Source organism: Stigmatopora argus, chromosome 6, assembly GCF_051989625.1.
Source record: "Stigmatopora argus isolate UIUO_Sarg chromosome 6, RoL_Sarg_1.0, whole genome shotgun sequence".
NCBI lineage: Eukaryota > Metazoa > Chordata > Actinopteri > Syngnathiformes > Syngnathidae > Stigmatopora > Stigmatopora argus.
In genome coordinates this window covers 17,812,180-17,829,164 of record NC_135392.1, presented here as the reverse complement: position 1 = coordinate 17,829,164, position 16,985 = coordinate 17,812,180, and the positions used below count along the sequence as shown (strand labels likewise).

The 16,985-nt window shown below is 44.1% G+C and overlaps 14 non-coding genes across 14 annotated transcripts; all 14 read right to left on the bottom strand.

Annotated features, from left to right (window-relative positions):
- Positions 1-735: 735 nt before the first annotated feature.
- On the bottom strand, positions 736-818 carry trnal-uag (transfer RNA leucine (anticodon UAG)). Its single transcript has one exon. It is a non-coding gene; the product is annotated as a tRNA-Leu (tRNA).
- A 1,117-nt stretch (positions 819-1,935) lies between these two features.
- Positions 1,936-2,018, bottom strand: trnal-aag (transfer RNA leucine (anticodon AAG)). Its single transcript has one exon. It is a non-coding gene; the product is annotated as a tRNA-Leu (tRNA).
- Positions 2,019-2,281: 263 nt separating this feature from the next.
- On the bottom strand, positions 2,282-2,364 carry trnal-aag (transfer RNA leucine (anticodon AAG)). Its single transcript has one exon. It is a non-coding gene; the product is annotated as a tRNA-Leu (tRNA).
- Positions 2,365-2,881: 517 nt separating this feature from the next.
- On the bottom strand, positions 2,882-2,964 carry trnal-aag (transfer RNA leucine (anticodon AAG)). Its single transcript has one exon. It is a non-coding gene; the product is annotated as a tRNA-Leu (tRNA).
- A 263-nt stretch (positions 2,965-3,227) lies between these two features.
- trnal-aag (transfer RNA leucine (anticodon AAG)) lies at positions 3,228-3,310 on the bottom strand. The gene has a single exon. It is a non-coding gene; the product is annotated as a tRNA-Leu (tRNA).
- A 1,063-nt stretch (positions 3,311-4,373) lies between these two features.
- Positions 4,374-4,456, bottom strand: trnal-aag (transfer RNA leucine (anticodon AAG)). Its single transcript has one exon. It is a non-coding gene; the product is annotated as a tRNA-Leu (tRNA).
- A 317-nt stretch (positions 4,457-4,773) lies between these two features.
- Positions 4,774-4,856, bottom strand: trnal-aag (transfer RNA leucine (anticodon AAG)). Its single transcript has one exon. It is a non-coding gene; the product is annotated as a tRNA-Leu (tRNA).
- A 263-nt stretch (positions 4,857-5,119) lies between these two features.
- Positions 5,120-5,202, bottom strand: trnal-aag (transfer RNA leucine (anticodon AAG)). Its single transcript has one exon. It is a non-coding gene; the product is annotated as a tRNA-Leu (tRNA).
- An 863-nt stretch (positions 5,203-6,065) lies between these two features.
- Positions 6,066-6,148, bottom strand: trnal-aag (transfer RNA leucine (anticodon AAG)). The gene has a single exon. It is a non-coding gene; the product is annotated as a tRNA-Leu (tRNA).
- A 663-nt stretch (positions 6,149-6,811) lies between these two features.
- trnal-aag (transfer RNA leucine (anticodon AAG)) lies at positions 6,812-6,894 on the bottom strand. The gene has a single exon. It is a non-coding gene; the product is annotated as a tRNA-Leu (tRNA).
- Positions 6,895-7,211: 317 nt separating this feature from the next.
- On the bottom strand, positions 7,212-7,294 carry trnal-aag (transfer RNA leucine (anticodon AAG)). The gene has a single exon. It is a non-coding gene; the product is annotated as a tRNA-Leu (tRNA).
- Positions 7,295-7,557: 263 nt separating this feature from the next.
- Positions 7,558-7,640, bottom strand: trnal-aag (transfer RNA leucine (anticodon AAG)). Its single transcript has one exon. It is a non-coding gene; the product is annotated as a tRNA-Leu (tRNA).
- Positions 7,641-7,957: 317 nt separating this feature from the next.
- On the bottom strand, positions 7,958-8,040 carry trnal-aag (transfer RNA leucine (anticodon AAG)). The gene has a single exon. It is a non-coding gene; the product is annotated as a tRNA-Leu (tRNA).
- A 664-nt stretch (positions 8,041-8,704) lies between these two features.
- trnal-uag (transfer RNA leucine (anticodon UAG)) lies at positions 8,705-8,787 on the bottom strand. Its single transcript has one exon. It is a non-coding gene; the product is annotated as a tRNA-Leu (tRNA).
- Between the last annotated feature and the right edge of the window lie 8,198 nt (positions 8,788-16,985).

The following is a 16,985-nucleotide window of genomic DNA, read 5'->3' as shown; positions in this document are numbered from 1 at the left end:
GAACACAAGACTGTCAGAAAAGGGGATTCGGACCTAGGCCTACAGTTGAGACTGCGACCTTAACGCAGCACCTTAGACCACTCGGCCATTCTGACTCCCACTTGTACACTCGGGGTAACTTTGGATAAACGCACAAGTTTTAAGAGAAACACAAGACTGTCAGAAAAGGGGATTCGGACCTAGGCCTACAGTTGAGACTGCGACCTTAACGCAGCACCTTAGACCACGCGGCCATTCTAACTTTGGGTACACCCACAAGTTTTTAGCGGAATACAAGTTTGACTATGTACCCAATGTTTAAGAGTAGATCAACTTTTTTTTCATCTAAAATAGCCTGTCAGAAGAGGAATTCGGACCCACGCCCCCAATGGAGACTTCGACCTTAACGCAGCGCCTTAGACCGCTCGGCCATTCCGACTCCCTCTTGCATAGATGCGGTAACTTTGGCTAAAAGCACAAGTTTTTAGCGGAACACAAGTTTGATAAAGTACCCAATTTTTAAGAGTAGATCACCTTTTTGTCATCTTAAACATTCTGTCAGAAGTGGGATTTGAACCCACTCCTCCAGTGGAGACTGCGACCTGAACACTGCGCCTTAGACCGCTCGGCCATTCTGACTCCTACCTTCATTTTTAGGCTAACTTCCCGTAAACGAACTGGTTTTTAGCAGAACTCAAGGTTGAATAAGTACCCAACGTTTCAGAGTAGATCACCTTTTTGTAATCTAAAACAGGCTGTCAGAAGTGGGATTTGAACCCACGCCTCCAGTGGAGACTGCGACCTAAACGCAGCGCCTTGGACCGCTCGGCCATTCTGACTCCCTCTTGCATACTTGCGGTAACTTTGGCTAAAACCACAAGTTTTTAGCGGAACACAAGTTTGAAAAAGTACCCAACGTTTCAGAGTAGATCACCTTTTTGTAATCTAAAACAGGCTGTCAGAAATGGGATTTTAACCCACGCCTCCAGTGGACACTGCAACCTGAACTCAGCGCCTTAGACCGCTCGGCCATTTTGACTCGGACTATCGTTTTTGGGCTAACTTCCCGTAAACGAACTGGTTTTTAGCAGAACTCAAGGTTGAATAAGTACCCAATGTTTCAGAGTAGATCACCTTTTTGTCATCTAAAACAGGCTGTCAGAAGTGGGATTTGAACCCACGCCTCCAGTGGAGACTGCGACCTTAACGCAGCATCTCAGACCGCTTGGCCATTCTGACTCCAACTCCCGTTTTCAGGCTAACTTCCGCTAAACGAACTGGTTTTTAGCAGAACGCAAGGAAGACAAAGTACCCAATTTTTCAGAGTAGATCACCTTTTTGTAATCTAAAACAGGCTGTCAGAAATGGGATTTTAACCCACGCCTCCAGTGGACACTGCAAATTGAACTCAGCGCCTTAGACCGCTCGGCCATTCTGACTCGGACTCTCGTTTTTGGGCTAACTTCCCGTAAACGAACTGTTTTTTAGCAGAACTCAAGGTTGACAAAGTACCCAATGTTTCAGAGTAGATCACCTTTTTGTAATCTAAAACAGGCATTCAGAAGTGGGATTTGAACCCACGCTTCCAGTGGAGACTTCGACCTTAACGCAGCGCCTTAGACCGCTTGGCCATTCTGACTCCCTCTTGCATACTTGCGGTAACTTTGGCTAAAAGCACAAGTTTTTAGCGGAACACAAGTTTGACAAAGTACCCAATGTTTAAGAGTAGATCACCTTTTTGTCATCTAAAACAGCCTGTCAGGAGAGGGATTCGGACACGCACCTCCAGTAGAGACTGCGACCTTAACGCAGCATCTCAGACCGCTTGGCCATTCTGACTCCAACTCCCGTTTTCAGGCTAACTTCCGCTAAACGAACTGTTTTTTAGCAGAACGCAAGGATGACAAAGTACCCAATGTTTCAGAGTAGATCACCTTTTTGTCATCTAAAACAGGCTGTCAGAAGTGGGATTTGAACCCACGCCTCCAATTGAGACTGCGACCTTAGCGCAGCGCCTTAGACCGCTCGGCCATTCTGAATCCCACTTGCACACCTGGGGTAACTTTGGCTAAATGCACAAGTTTTTAGAGGAACACAAGACTGTCAGAAGAGGGGATTCGGACCGAGGCCTACAGTGGAGACTGCGACCTTAACGCAGCACCTTAGACCGCTCGGCCATTCTGACTCCTGCTCTCATTTTTGGGCTAACTTCCCGTAAACGAACTGGTTTTTAGCAGAACTCAAGGTTGAATAAGTACCCAACGTTTCAGAGTAGATCACCTTTTTGTAATCTAAAAGAGGCTGTCAGAAGTGGGATTTGAACCCACGCCTCCAGTGGAGACTTCGACCTTAACGCAGCGCCTTAGACCGCTCGGCCATTCTGACTGCCTCTTGCATACTTGCGGTAACTTTGGCTAAAAGTACAAGTTTTTAGCGGAACACAAGTTTCACAAAGTACCCAATGTTTAAGAGTAGATCACCTTTTTGTCATCTAAAACAGCCTGTCAGGAGAGGGATTCGGACACGCACCTCCAGTAGAGACTGCGACCTTAACGCAGCATCTCAGACCGCTTGGCCATTCTGACTCCAACTCCCGTTTTCAGGCTAACTTCCGCTAAACGAACTGTTTTTTAGCAGAACGCAAGGATGACAAAGTACCCAATGTTTAAGAGTAGATCACCTTTTGTCATCTAAAACAGCCTGTCAGAAGTGGGATTTGAACCCACGCCTCCAGTGGAGACTGCGACCTGAACGCAGCGCCTTAGACCGCTCGGCCAATCTGACTCCCACTTGCTTACTAGGGGTAACTTTGGGTACACCCACAAGTTTTTAGCGGAATACAAGTTTGACAATGTACCCAATGTTTAAGAGTAGATCAACTTTTTTTTCATCTAAAATAGCCTGTCAGAAGAGGAATTCGGACCCACGCCTCCAATGGAGACTGCGACCTTAACGCAGCGCCTTAGACCGCTCGGCCATTCTGACTCCCACTTGCACACTTGGGGTAACTTTGGCTAAACGCACAAGTTTTTAGTGGAACACAAGACTGTCAGAAGAGGGGATTCGGACATAGGCCTACAGTGGAAACTGCGACCTTAACGCAGAACCTTAGACCAATCGGCCATTCTGACTCCGACTCTCGTTTTTGGGCTAACTTCCCGTAAACGAATTGGTTTTTAGCAGAATTCAAGGTTGACAAAGTACCCAATGTTTCAGAGTAGATCAGCTTTTTTTCATCTAAAACATTCTGTCAGAAGTGGGATTTGAACCCACGCCTCCAGTGGAGACTGCGACCTTAACGCAGCGCCTTAGACCGCTCGGCCATTCTGACTCCCACTTGCACACTTGGGATAACTTTGGCTAAACGCACAAGTTTTTAGTGGAACACAAGACTGTCAGAAGATGGGATTCGGACCTAGGCCTACAGTGGAAACTGCGACCTTAACGCAGAACCTTAGACCAATCGGCCATTCTGACTCCGACTCTCGTTTTTGGGCTAACTTCCCGTAAACGAACTGGTTTTTAGCAGAACTCAAGGTTGACAAAGTACCCAATTTTTCAGGATAGATCACCTTTTTGTAATCTAAAACAGGCTGTCAGAAATGGGATTTTAACCCACGCCTCCAGTGGACACTGCAACCTGAACTCAGCGCCTTAGACCGCTCGGTCATTCTGACTCCTGCTCTCATTTTTGGGCTAACTTCCCGTAAACGAACTGGTTTTTAGCAGAACTCAAGGTTGACAAAGTACCCAATTTTTCAGAGTAGATCACCTTTTTGTAATCTAAAACAGGCTGTCAGAAATGGGATTTTAACCCACGCCTCCAGTGGACACTGCAACCTGAACTCAGCGCCTTAGACCGCTCGGCCATTTTGACTCGGACTATCGTTTTTGGGCTAACTTCCCGTAAACGAACTGGTTTTTAGCAGAACTCAAGGTTGAATAAGTACCCAATGTTTCAGAGTAGATCACCTTTTTGTCATCTAAAACAGGCTGTCAGAAGTGGGATTTGAACCCACGCCTCCAGTGGAGACTGCGACCTTAACGCAGCATCTCAGACCGCTTGGCCATTCTGACTCCAACTCCCGTTTTCAGGCTAACTTCCGCTAAACGAACTGGTTTTTAGCAGAACGCAAGGAAGACAAAGTACCCAATTTTTCAGAGTAGATCACCTTTTTGTAATCTAAAACAGGCTGTCAGAAATGGGATTTTAACCCACGCCTCCAGTGGACACTGCAAATTGAACTCAGCGCCTTAGACCGCTCGGCCATTCTGACTCGGACTCTCGTTTTTGGGCTAACTTCCCGTAAACGAACTGTTTTTTAGCAGAACTCAAGGTTGACAAAGTACCCAATGTTTCAGAGTAGATCACCTTTTTGTAATCTAAAACAGGCATTCAGAAGTGGGATTTGAACCCACGCCTCCAGTGGAGACTTCGACCTTAACGCAGCGCCTTAGACCACTTGGCCATTCTGACTCCCTCTTGCATACTTGCGGTAACTTTGGCTAAAAGCACAAGTTTTTAGCGGAACACAAGTTTGACAAAGTACCCAATGTTTAAGAGTAGATCACCTTTTTGTCATCTAAAACAGCCTGTCAGGAGAGGGATTCGGACACGCACCTCCAGTAGAGACTGCGACCTTAACGCAGCATCTCAGACCGCTTGGCCATTCTGACTCCAACTCCCGTTTTCAGGCTAACTTCCGCTAAACGAACTGTTTTTTAGCAGAACGCAAGGATGACAAAGTACCCAATGTTTCAGAGTAGATCACCTTTTTGTCATCTAAAACAGGCTGTCAGAAGTGGGATTTGAACCCACGCCTCCAATTGAGACTGCGACCTTAGCGCAGCGCCTTAGACCGCTCGGCCATTCTGAATCCCACTTGCACACCTGGGGTAACTTTGGCTAAATGCACAAGTTTTTAGAGGAACACAAGACTGTCAGAAGAGGGGATTCGGACCGAGGCCTACAGTGGAGACTGCGACCTTAACGCAGCACCTTAGACCGCTCGGCCATTCTGACTCCTGCTCTCATTTTTGGGCTAACTTCCCGTAAACGAACTGGTTTTTAGCAGAACTCAAGGTTGAATAAGTACCCAACGTTTCAGAGTAGATCACCTTTTTGTAATCTAAAAGAGGCTGTCAGAAGTGGGATTTGAACCCACGCCTCCAGTGGAGACTTCGACCTTAACGCAGCGCCTTAGACCGCTCGGCCATTCTGACTGCCTCTTGCATACTTGCGGTAACTTTGGCTAAAAGTACAAGTTTTTAGCGGAACACAAGTTTCACAAAGTACCCAATGTTTAAGAGTAGATCACCTTTTTGTCATCTAAAACAGCCTGTCAGGAGAGGGATTCGGACACGCACCTCCAGTAGAGACTGCGACCTTAACGCAGCATCTCAGACCGCTTGGCCATTCTGACTCCAACTCCCGTTTTCAGGCTAACTTCCGCTAAACGAACTGTTTTTTAGCAGAACGCAAGGATGACAAAGTACCCAATGTTTAAGAGTAGATCACCTTTTGTCATCTAAAACAGCCTGTCAGAAGTGGGATTTGAACCCACGCCTCCAGTGGAGACTGCGACCTGAACGCAGCGCCTTAGACCGCTCGGCCAATCTGACTCCCACTTGCTTACTAGGGGTAACTTTGGGTACACCCACAAGTTTTTAGCGGAATACAAGTTTGACAATGTACCCAATGTTTAAGAGTAGATCAACTTTTTTTTCATCTAAAATAGCCTGTCAGAAGAGGAATTCGGACCCACGCCTCCAATGGAGACTGCGACCTTAACGCAGCGCCTTAGACCGCTCGGCCATTCTGACTCCCACTTGCACACTTGGGGTAACTTTGGCTAAACGCACAAGTTTTTAGTGGAACACAAGACTGTCAGAAGAGGGGATTCGGACATAGGCCTACAGTGGAAACTGCGACCTTAACGCAGAACCTTAGACCAATCGGCCATTCTGACTCCGACTCTCGTTTTTGGGCTAACTTCCCGTAAACGAATTGGTTTTTAGCAGAATTCAAGGTTGACAAAGTACCCAATGTTTCAGAGTAGATCAGCTTTTTTTCATCTAAAACATTCTGTCAGAAGTGGGATTTGAACCCACGCCTCCAGTGGAGACTGCGACCTTAACGCAGCGCCTTAGACCGCTCGGCCATTCTGACTCCCACTTGCACACTTGGGATAACTTTGGCTAAACGCACAAGTTTTTAGTGGAACACAAGACTGTCAGAAGATGGGATTCGGACCTAGGCCTACAGTGGAAACTGCGACCTTAACGCAGAACCTTAGACCAATCGGCCATTCTGACTCCGACTCTCGTTTTTGGGCTAACTTCCCGTAAACGAACTGGTTTTTAGCAGAACTCAAGGTTGACAAAGTACCCAATTTTTCAGGATAGATCACCTTTTTGTAATCTAAAACAGGCTGTCAGAAATGGGATTTTAACCCACGCCTCCAGTGGACACTGCAACCTGAACTCAGCGCCTTAGACCGCTCGGTCATTCTGACTCCTGCTCTCATTTTTGGGCTAACTTCCCGTAAACGAACTGGTTTTTAGCAGAACTCAAGGTTGACAAAGTACCCAATTTTTCAGAGTAGATCACCTTTTTGTAATCTAAAACAGGCTGTCAGAAATGGGATTTTAACCCACGCCTCCAGTGGACACTGCAACCTGAACTCAGCGCCTTAGACCGCTCGGCCATTCTGACTCGGACTCTCGTTTTTGGGCTAACTTCCCGTAAACGAACTGTTTTTTAGCAGAACTCAAGGTTGACAAAGTACCCAATGTTTCAGAGTAGATCACCTTTTTGTAATCTAAAACAGGCTGTCAGAAGTGGGATTTGAACCCACGCCTCCAGTGGAGACTTCGACCTTAACGCAGCGCCTTAGACCGCTTGGCCATTCTGAATCCCACTTGCACACCTGTGGTAACTTTGGCTAAAAGCACAAGTTTTTAGCGGAACACAAGTTTGACAAAGTACCCAATGTTTAAGAGTAGATCACCTTTTTGTCATCTAAAACAGCCTGTCAGGAGAGGGATTCGGACACGCACCTCCAGTAGAGACTGCGACCTTAACGCAGCATCTCAGACCGCTTGGCCATTCTGACTCCAACTCCCGTTTTCAGGCTAACTTCCGCTAAACGAACTGTTTTTTAGCAGAACGCAAGGATGACAAAGTACCCAATGTTTCAGAGTAGATCACCTTTTTGTCATCTAAAACAGGCTGTCAGAAGTGGGATTTGAACCCACGCCTCCAATTGAGACTGCGACCTTAGCGCAGCGCCTTAGACCGCTCGGCCATTCTGAATCCCACTTGCACACCTGGGGTAACTTTGGCTAAATGCACAAGTTTTTAGAGGAACACAAGACTGTCAGAAGAGGGGATTCGGACCGAGGCCTACAGTGGAGACTGCGACCTTAACGCAGCACCTTAGACCGCTCGGCCATTCTGACTCCTGCTCTCATTTTTGGGCTAACTTCCCGTAAACGAACTGGTTTTTAGCAGAACTCAAGGTTGAATAAGTACCCAACGTTTCAGAGTAGATCACCTTTTTGTAATCTAAAAGAGGCTGTCAGAAGTGGGATTTGAACCCACGCCTCCAGTGGAGACTTCGACCTTAACGCAGCGCCTTAGACCCCTCGGCCATTCTGACTGCCTCTTGCATACTTGCGGTAACTTTGGCTAAAAGTACAAGTTTTTAGCGGAACACAAGTTTCACAAAGTACCCAATGTTTAAGAGTAGATCACCTTTTTGTCATCTAAAACAGCCTGTCAGGAGAGGGATTCGGACACGCACCTCCAGTAGAGACTGCGACCTTAACGCAGCATCTCAGACCGCTTGGCCATTCTGACTCCAACTCCCGTTTTCAGGCTAACTTCCGCTAAACGAACTGTTTTTTAGCAGAACGCAAGGATGACAAAGTACCCAATGTTTCAGAGTAGATCACCTTTTTGTCATCTAAAACAGGCTGTCAGAAGTGGGATTTGAACCCACGCCTCCAATGGAGACTGCAACCTTAACGCAGCGCCTTAGACCACTCGGCCATTCTGAATCCCACTTGCACACCTGGGGTAACTTTGGCTAAATGCACAAGTTTTTAGAGGAACACAAGACTGTCAGAAGAGGGGATTCGGACCGAGGCCTACAGTGGAGACTGCGACCTTAACGCAGCACCTTAGACCGCTCGGCCATTCTGACTCCCTCTTCCAAACTTGCGGTAACTTTGGCTAAACGCACAAGTTATAAGCGGAATACAAGTTTGACAACGTACCCAATGTTTAAGAGTAGATCAACTTTTTTTTCATCTAAAACAGCCTGTCAGAAGAGGAATTCGGACCCACGCCTCCAATGGAGACTGCGACCTTAACGCAGCGCCTTAGACAGCTCGGCCATTCTGACTGCGAATCTCATTTTAAGGCTAACTTCCGCTAAACGAACTGGTTTTTAGCAGAACGCAAGGGTGACATAGTACCCAATGTTTCAGCGTATATCACCTTTTTGTCATCTAAAACATTCTGTCAGAAGTGGGATTTGAACCCACGCCTCCAGTGGAGACTGCTACCTGAATGCAGCGCCTTAGACCGCTCAGCCATTCTGACTCCTGCTCTCATTTTAGGGCTAACTTTCCGTAAACGAACTGGTTTTTAGCAGAACTCAAGGTTGAATAAGTACCCAACGTTTCAGAGTAGATCACCTTTTTGTAATCTAAATCAGGCTGTCAGAAGTGGGATTTGAACCCACGCCTCCAGTGGAGACTGCGACCTAAACACAGCGCCTTAGACCACTCGGGCATTCTGACTCCCTCTTGCATACATGCGGTAACTTTGGCTAAAAGCACAAGTTTTTAGCGGAACACAAGGTTGACAAAGTACCCAATGTTTCAGAGTAGATCACCGTTTTGTAATCTAAAACAGGCTGTCAGAAGTGCGATTTGAACCCACGCCTCGGAGTGGAGACTGCGACCTTAACGCAACGTAACGCCTTAGACCACTCGGCCATTCTGACTCCGACTCTCGTTTCTGGGCAAATTTCCCGTAAACAAACTGTTTTTTAGCAGAACGCAAGGTTGACAAAGTACCCAATGTTTCAGAGTAGATAACACAGCGCCTTAGACCACTCGGCCATTCTGACTCCCACTTGCTTACTTGGGGTAACTTTGGCTAAACGCACAAGTTTTTAGAGGAACACAAGCCTGTCAGAAGAGGGGATTCGGACCGCACCTTAGACCATTCGGCCATGCTGACTCCGACTCTCGTTTTTGGGCTAATTTCCTCTAAATAAACTGGTTTTTAGCAGAACACAAGGATGACAAGGTACCCAATGTTTCAGAGTAGATCACCGTTTTGTCATCTGAAACAGCCTGTCAAAAGTGGGATTTTAACCCACGCCTCCACTGGAGACTGCGACCTGAACGCAGCGCCTTAGACCGCTCTGCCATTCTGACTCCCTCTTGCATACTTGCGGTAACTTTGGCTAAACGCATACGTTTTTAGCGGAACACAAGTTTGACGAAGTACCCAATGTTTAAGAGTAGATCACATTTTTGTCATCTAAAACAGCCTGTCAGAAGAGGTTGGAACCCATCAGGGATTGACTCCTCTCATAACTGTGAGGTGGACTTACTTACCACTCTTTTACAGTTTTACCATTATTCTTTGCATACACGTATGTGCGGTAGTGTAGGTCCATCAAAATTCCTCCGATTCTGGAATGACCCTTATAACGCTTTTGCATATTGTACAGATGCAGAATTATCTCGATTAGATTCTAGTCTAAAGCACACCAAATCACGTCTGTTATCCTGAGGCCAATAAATCGTCTTACATTTTATACAGTTGATAAGCTAAGAGACAACATCTTATGTCTAGTTGTGAAACTCAGACAAGTTCTTTGGGGTTCCTGAAGCTCATATGTTACATAAGCAAAGCAAACATTGACCTTCCTCCTCCTAAAAACCCTCCCATGGTTGCCCTATTACCAAATGTAAGAAAAATTATATAACCCTGTATTCACAGAACTCAAATGGTGGACTGCAAGTACGCAGATCTTATGTATCTGCATGTGGTGATCGTGATGCGCTTGGAAAGCATGCACGCAAACAGTGAAGAGACTGAAGTCATTGGGCTTGAGAAGGAGAAGGGGGCAGGGGATGCACCCTGAAGCTGACTTGTGATGCGCTACTCTACCTCTGCTAGACTAGAGATGTCAGAGCAGCTTCCCTCATGTCTGTGTCATCAGTGCTAGTCACACTAGTACACCGTCACTTGGCCAGAAGAGCAAAGACTACAAATATTTATGCACAAGGATCCCGAGACACATTACATGCATATGCTAACCCAAACACACTACCTGATTGTGTTACATAATTGCAACAATGCTCTTGTTTCAAAAAACATACACAAATGAATTCAGTTTTGTCCATGAACAAATATTGAAATGTGACATTCATGGATGACTGTTAAAATCTTTTCAATCATACAGATGATGTTGATTAAAAACCTACATGTAAAACGCTGGCTCTGGATCACAAGTGATAATACTATGTCGACGTTAAAACGAATGCCAGGAGTGGTACCTTTGTAATGTGATGCTTCGTGGTGTAGAGGTTCACTCGCCTGACTTTGGTGCAGGCTGGAGGAAAAAAAGGCATATATCGTGTTCTTTTCCCCAACCATACACTTAGTATTCCACAATGCACTGCATGTTAAGAATAACACATTTGAGGCTGGTATAAAGTGGTACCTCTACTTATGAATTTCACTATTTTCGAAAAGCCTCAATGGCAAAACTGTGTTCTAAGATACCAAAGAAATTGAAGTTAAGAAAAACAGTCTCAAAATCACACATCCCCCAAAACGTAAATACAATTCCTGTATTATTCTGTATTTTCTTTTGAAATTGGCATGATAGAGTTGCTTTCCCATTAGCTATTCTCCAACACCTCGCTGGCTTCCCATTGGCTGTCTCCCAACACCCCGGTGGCCTCTCAATCCCTCAGAGAGACCTGTGTCTCCATGCGCCATTAAGCTTTTTGTGTGCTCTTGACCGCCGTTCGTTGTCATGGAGTTCTAACATGGTGTTTTGTGAATTTTTTTTGAGTGTGCAACTTTATTTGTTAATTTTCATTTTGGGCCCCAAGAAATTAATATCAAATGAATTCCCTGCATCTCTAGCTATGAAAAATACAAGTTACGAAACGATTTTCGGAACAAATTAATTTCGCAAGTAGGGGCACCACTGTATTTGGAAGAAGACTTAAAATAATTGACTGAGAAGATTGGTCGCCAGTCAGCCATAGGGCACACAGAGAGACAAACAAACATCTGCACTAACAGCACCAGTGGGAATTGAGCTCGCCCCTGCCAGCAACGAAGTTAGGCGAGTGAACCTCTACACCACGAGGCGGCACCTCATCTTTATACTTTACCAGTAAATGTGTAATTCTCTGTTTGAATTTTTGTGGTTTGAGATTATTTTTTTATGGCTTTTTAGTGAGGTACCATTAATAAAATGTAAATTTTCAACACTTAACAAAGATGGAGGAGACGTATTATGAGGAATAGCTGATTATGGAGTAAAAGCTGTTAACTTTAGAGTATTCCTTAGATTCATTCATTCATCACTCGGACTGCATATCCTTGTAAGGGTCGTGGGGGTTTCTGTTGATTTTTTAAGATCAACAATATATTCTACTCCGAGCATCCCAATGTAAATGTGACATCTTTGCCTGAAGCACAGGCAGGATTGAGTTGCAGCAGTGGAGGACAACTATACTTTTATTCATTCATTCATCTTCCATACCGTCCATCCTCGACAGGGTTGCAGGGGGCTAACCCAGCTGTATTCGGGCGAAAAGCTGACTAAGCCCTAGACTGGTCGCCTGTCAGCCATAAGGGACACATAGAGACAGACAACCACTCACTCTCACGATCCCACTGCCACCGAGTGGGAATCAAACCCAGACTGCCTGCTACAAAGTCAGGCAGAAGAACCACCGCACCATCGGGTGGCACAACTATACTTTCCCTTTGTAAAACTATTGTGAGCTGCCTCGTGGTGTAGAGGTTCACCTGCCTGACTTTAGTGCAGGCAGGCGTGGACACGATTCCCGCTGGGGGTGGTATCATTGAGAGTCAGCTGGGTTAGTCTACAGCAACCCCCACAACCCTTTTGAGGATGTGCAGTATGGAAGATCAATGAATGAACTATTGTGGTTGGTGGCCTGGTGACGAAGTGGTTATCATGTCTGCCTCAGAGTACTGAGATTGAGGGTTTGATCCTGGGAAGGTTCTGACCTTCCTGTGAGGAGTTTTTAATCTTCTCATCAGGCATGTATGGATTTTCTCTGGGTGATCTGGTTTCCTCCCACATCCCCCAAAACATGTATGGAAGGCGAGTTGACCACTCAAATGTGTCAGTCTGCAGGTATGAGTGTGAGCATGAATTATTGTCCCAGTTTGGTTGGCAGTTAAATCAGGCTGTCCCTCACCTGCTACCCGTATTTGACTATCCCCAGAAACCAGTGGCGGTCTGTGAATTTCCTAGCGACGCCTTCAGCTGTCGGAATCAATCCAACCCTCAAAAACTATTTTATGGCGATAAAAACCTCTACTGCAGCTACAGCTGCGACACATAAAAAATCATCATTATTAACCTCATACAATTGACATTTTATTTAGGAATATAGCTATACAGTGGTACCTCGACATACGAGCACCCCGACATACGAGCAATTCGAGATATGAGTAAAATTTCGAGCAAATAATTATTTCGAGATACGAGACAAATTTCGATATACGAGCAGAGAGTGGACACGAGATGCTGCTCATAAGAACATCATGGGCACTGTCTCTCTCCCTGCAAGCCCCTTGTGTAATGTCTCTGGTCGCAACTCCCTCTTTGTAAAGTCTGCGAGCACTGGGCGGAGCGTTGCATTTTTTCAGTGTTGCTTGTTTTATGCAGCAGAGCCTGCAGAACTGACTGTGAAGGCCTCAAGGCAGATTTCTGACCCTGGCAACAAATAGCTGAAATGTGATTGGTTTGATGCTTAAATATGAAAACACACATTTGGAAGCAGTGCAACCAGGGGAAAAGCAATGAAAGGAAGCTGACAGACAATTTGGAATTATTAATAAGTATTCATGAACAAAACATAATTAACATCAGTCTGTGATTCAGATATTTTTGGGGCCAGCAGAGAAGGCCTTGCAGGCCCTGATGGTCCACCACTGCCAGAAACCCTTGTGATGAAAAGTGGTAAAAAAAAAACTATTTTAGATTTTTGTGCGGTACATGTGATGTTTTCTACAAATAAAAAACAAAATAATTTTGAAACTTGGATTTTTCACAAGTAGAAACTTTTTTTACATTGAATTAGCATAATTAGTTCCACGATCTTTACCAGTGCGCCCTAAATCCTTCTAAAAATTATTTGCCTAAACCAATTTCGTATGAAATATGTATGCAAATGCTATGTAAATACTATGTATGGAGTATGCCATAAAAAGAAGAAATATTTTCCAAATTATTTATTAAGTCCTGCAATTGGCGGACCACCGATTGAGGGTCTCCCACCGCCTCTGGCCCAGAGACAGCTGGGATTGGCTCCAGCACCCAAAGCTTCTCAAAACGTTTCATAACCTGAATGTTTCTTGTGTAGAAGCATTCATTAAGTAGTAGTACCACTGTGTTCTCAATGAAGAAAACATGCATTTCAACAATCATATCAATAAAGGTGATGAATATTGCAAATATTAATTATTTATGATATAATATTACCAGTCTAGGGTGTCAGCTGGAATAGGCTCCAGCAACTTTTCAAATTGTTGTTGTTGACTTTAAATGGACCGGTTGTATGGGCTGTGTTGAGCTTTTGCTTGCTATAGACGGCAGCTGAAAAGTAATATGGCCACGTAAACATGACAATTCTTTTTGGGCTAATCAAACAAAGGACTGGTGATGACTCTGAATTGGAATTTTTAGTTGCACCTCTAGGTTTCAAGTTGGTCAGCATGGAACCTCTAAAACACTAGAAGAAAGGAAAATAGTCTCACATTCCAAGCGTATCATCGACGGGTGATAGGACAGCTTAGGAGGATCTAGAATCAAGGAAGATGATCTTTAAAACCTCCAGACTACTGAGGAACTGTGCGTGTGCGGTAACCTCAGTCTCAGTCTGCAAAAGGTCCCCACCTTGTGGACTTCCTGTGTCCAGTTTTTTACCTAGGTCTACAGTGTCTTGTGTGTCTTGTGTATGTCTTGCTACTGCAACCAAGAAATGTCCTGTATACGGGATGAAATAAAGTTCTAACCTAAGGGCAACTCGGCAATGGCTCCAAAATGCTATACTATCCTACCTGACCATCACCAGAACCCCTATTGGAAATGAATAATCAGGTATTCATCATGAGTGAGGAAAGTATAAAGTCCATTGGTGGATTGGTGACGCAGCTGCAGTAATGTGAAAACTGTATTGGTTCATCATGGTCAAGAAGAAACTGACCTGAAAGGCAAAGCTCTCAGTTTACCAGGAGGTGTAATGTTTGCATCCTTTGGTCTTGAGATCTGGATCATGACCTGAAGGGCAAGGTTTTTTCTTTTTGCAAACAGCCTTCAGAGTGTCTATGCTCTCCTGTAGAGTTAGGGTGAGAGGCTCATATGGGAAGGGCTAGCACTATTGCTATTTCTCCTCCACATTGAGCTTGGGCATGTGATTAGAATGATTCAGCCAAATATCCCAAATTGGAGTTAGGCATTGGGATCAGTGTAAAAATTCATAATATTTTGACCAATTTCATGACATGTTTAGCTTGCAAATGGGGACCAATTCAGTATTTCATGTAACTGAGTAAGAATAAGTTGTTTAGACCAAACAAGAAGCATTGGTCACTAGCATACGTACAATAAATCTTCTCATACATGGACAATACTGAGGTCTTTTTTTTAAATGTGCAGTTTCAAATTTAACTTCCATAGTCCTTTACTTTCCCAGCCATCCTTTCATAAAGTTTTTTTTTAATATGTAGTCTTACTTTAAGTAAGAAAGGCAATAACTCATGTTTTATAAGTCTCTCAATGATGAATCTGATCCAACACAATTTTCCTCAAATTTTTGGGTGATTCAACGGTGGGAAGGCACATGGAGAGACCTAGTATATATTGTACCACATATGAATGCGTCTTGACTCAAATGAAACATATATTGCTGTCTACAGTGTATTTGCCATAAGACAGTCACCTGAAATCTCATTTACCAAGCCATCACACTCGGTAGCTGCTCCTGCTGTGTCTATGCGCATCAGCGTGACCCCAGTCGGAACGTATCAGCATTGTCCAAATGAACTAGGTCATGTTGGGGGGATGTCTGGGAGGCAAACATTTATTTGTATGTTGGCTATGATAGAAGAAGTGGTGTGAAGCGTGATGTCAAGAGATCACACAGCCATGTAGGTCCTCCGGCATTTTGACTCAGCTTTCCCTGTAGGAGGTCACTTTTTGCTTTCACACTTGTGCAAATCTATAAAGATAGTTTCCACCAGTCTGTGATGTATTTTTTAAAATATTTCTTTACATGCATTTTGTGTGACTGTAACAAAAGCTTAATTGAGTAGTATCCTCTATGATGCCGTAACAGCTCATATGCGCAAGATTCTGAACTATTGTGGCAGAATCCAAAATGTATTGAAGTCTCAATATGAAGTGAAAATACATTGCATTTGTGCCTCTACTTAAGAAATTAATTGCTTCCAGAACTATTTGCATAACTTTTTTTTTTTTTATAAATAGAACAGTACTTTTATGTAAATTCTGTAATTGGTTCCACGGTCCTCAAAAGTACTACAACTAAACCTTTTAAAAATGATCAAAGTTTCCCACTTTTTTACGAAAGATGTGAGAAAATGACAAAAAAGAAAGGAAATTATTTATTAATGTATTAAAATGAATAACAAACATGCAAAGACATGTTCTATTCCTGCAATGGAAGCTAACATTAGCACACGTACACATAAACACACATCTAAAGAACTTCAAATTATGAATTAAAAACAACTTAGCATTAAATAAAACTCGAAAGGACTAACAGTCTCTCCGTCGATTGTTCACTACAGTTCATCTCTTTTAATGCTTCCTTCTGCTTCAATAGCGAAGCGAAGCGAAGTCGTTACAGCTGTTGTTATTGCCTTGCAATATCAGTCAACCACAACATATCATCCACAACAATAATTTCAAACAAAGAACTCCTTGATGACGAACGGTGGTCAAAAGAGTGTTGTTGTTGTTGTGGGAGGAAGTAAATCATGCCACAATGTCACCAGAATAATTTCAAAATAAAATAACGGGTGCAGGAAATGCATTTACGGAGCTTCATTTCGTAACTTGGATCTTGTTTTTGTATGTTGGGATGTCCATTTACATATCAAAGGGTTTCCTAACCTTAATATTTCGTACTTAAAGGCATTCATAAGTTGAGGTGGGACTGTATACGGTGTAAGCACTAATTTTGCATGCCTAAACCTGCTCCACAACGTTATTTTGATCTCAGAAACGATAACAATAACAACAATATAGTGCATCACTCAATAGCAACTGCGTGGGAAGCCCAACATTTTTGCCGTCAGCACATCCAATTCTATTACATACCTGTCAACCTCGGCCAATGGCTCACCTTATTAATGATTGCAATTCCCCTTATTAAGTGATAATAAACTGTACAAACACAACGCGGCACATATGTACTCACATAGGGCGCACTTAAAAGTCTAAAATTTTCCCCAAAGTGGACGGGGTGCCCAATCAGAGCGTCTTTGTATGCACTAAAATCAAGATTCTGTAGATGTCACTGTATGACGGTGACAGCTTGACTGTCTGGGTCATATGAATAGATGTTTGGTTGGTGATCTGCCTCCTGCTAGCTGACTTGAAGGAAGGTAAGTGGCAGACAGTGTGCGGCCTATGTCCGATTATTATTATACATTGCTTGCTGACGCGCACAGTTAC